Source organism: Physeter macrocephalus, chromosome 12 (genome assembly GCF_002837175.3).
Source record: "Physeter macrocephalus isolate SW-GA chromosome 12, ASM283717v5, whole genome shotgun sequence".
Classification (NCBI taxonomy): Eukaryota; Metazoa; Chordata; class Mammalia; order Artiodactyla; family Physeteridae; genus Physeter; species Physeter macrocephalus.
In genome coordinates, this window is record NC_041225.1 from 22,979,754 (window position 1) to 22,981,850 (window position 2,097).

At 55.3% G+C, this 2,097-nt stretch overlaps 1 non-coding gene across 1 annotated transcript; it reads right to left on the reverse strand.

The window, feature by feature from the left end:
- Positions 1–414: 414 nt before the first annotated feature.
- On the reverse strand, positions 415–521 carry LOC112062375 (U6 spliceosomal RNA). Its single transcript, XR_002890691.1, has one exon. It is a non-coding gene; the product is annotated as a U6 spliceosomal RNA (small nuclear RNA).
- Positions 522–2,097: the final 1,576 nt, after the last annotated feature.

Consider the following 2,097-nt stretch of genomic DNA (forward strand, 5'->3'; position numbering starts at 1 on the left):
CCTTCAGCCGTCTGTGGTCGCTCACAGAAAGCTAAGGTACTAATGAATTAAATGCAGGATCCCATAAACCCCAGGACACATTCCCGGGGTGGGAGGTGCCAACGGAAAGACTGAAGGACGACGTGCGCAGAGATGGCCGCTCAGCCCCCAGGGTGGCCAGCCCATTGCAAGCAAGATCTGCTCCTTGTAAACCCTTTATTATGATTTAGCAAAAGGTCCTGGATAAATTAAGCTTTGGTATCAAAGTTTTTTCTGCAGCCGCTCTGAGCGTTTTATTAAAGCTCTTCGTGTGTAGTGAATGGAATATTTTTTTTAACATCTTTATTGGAGTATAGTTGCTTTACAATGGTGTGCTAGTTTCTGCTGTATAACAAAGTGAATCAGCCATACATGTACATACGTCCCCACATCTCCTAAAACAGGGAACGCTTCACGAATTTGCGTGTCACCCTTGCGCAGGGGCCGTGCTAATCGTGTCTGTATCGTTCCAACTTTAGTATATGTGCCGCCAAAGCGAGCCCTGAATGGGATATTTTTGATGCTGTGATTTATCTGGCAGTGAGAGAGGGCAAAATCATGGTTAGGAAAAAACTCCCCTAAGGTCCCTGTCAGGGTTGGTTCTCTTCCCTCTACGCTATTTCTTTGTGGTAAGAATATCGTTCATCCTAATTTACTCTGTTCAGAAGCTCCAGGACCGAGGAGGATTTTCAAGGTAATTATCACCCGAGGGAAGAAAAATAAACACTTTGTGTGGGTCACTTGGAGACCCACACGGGCGCTTCCCCGGGCACTGTGGAATCTGTTTTGTGTCCCTGGCCCCCTGAAAGCCTCTGGAGGGTTCCTGCAGCCCTTGTGTTCTGCTCTGGCCTGGAGGTCACTTGGACGCACACGGAGCGCCTCCCTCTCTTTCCTAAGACTTCGTTCACTTCCTTTCTTCTCCTGCAGCCTCCCTGCCTCCATCGGAGAGAACTGGGGCCCCCTCCCAGTCAGGTGATGCCCCCTCCACGTGCAAGGACCCCGCCAGGCACGTCTGCAGGCTCCCCCTCAGGTTACTTCTCGCTGTGGGCAAAGCTTCCCTCCGAGAGACCCAGAAGTCCCCTTCTCAGCCCCTTCCCTCTTTTAATGACCCTTCTTTCCGGTGCGGGGGAGAGCCGGGGGGCGGCAGTCAAGCGGGTGGGTCCAGGTCGCGTCTTGGAGGATATGGGTGGCCAAATTTCACCGCGCCTTTCAGCGTGTACTTTTAGAGAAAGGCCTGATCTCCTTTAGGCGTGAGGGCCGAGAGGGCAAAGTTTATGCAAAATGCAGAAACTCCATGCCGTCCACGGAAGCAGAGGCAGGGGAGCCTCAGAGAGCGGACAGGGGAAGCCTGTCTCCTGGCCTCACTCCCACCCAGGCCTCAGTGGCCCCGAAAGCTCTCCCTGTGCCCAGGCCAGGCTCTCGCAGCCACAGTGCTGACCACAGGGCGGGCACATCTGCGTCCCCCGGAGGCTCGTCGCAGAATCCGGGATGTGGCCCAGGGATCTGCGTGGCTAACAGGATGCCAAGAGATGCTGCAGGCCCGGGGGCCTCACTTGGAGAACCACTGGGATAGACAAGTGAGGCCCAAAGCAGGTGAGCTAAAGGGCGGAGACGTTTGACCCGAACGTTGAATCGTTCAGCCGGTGGCAATGCTCCGCAGCTGCCCTCCCGCTCTCCAGACTTTCTGCCTGCATCTCCCTTTGTCAATAACCGAGGGGTCTGAGATTTGTCTTACTTGCAGGCTAACCTGTTAGCCCCCAGATTCACAGATTCTGGCGGAAGTGAGATGCCGGGTCACATGGGATCGGCTCACACGTCACAGCCGGCGCAGCAGCCGAGCATCCGCGTTGGTGCCAGGTCCCCAAGCACCACTGGTTTGGCCCCGCGCCCCAGTCCCGGCCTGCCTCTCCACCTGGTGCTCTCCCCGGCGTCTGTGAGTTCACAAGGACATCTTCTTACGAGGAGGCCCGTCATATGGGATCGGGACCCCAGTCTACTCTGCTACGACTTCATCTCAACTCGTTCCGTCTGCCCAGACCCTGTTTCCAAGCAAGGTCACATTCTGAGGTCCTGGGGGTT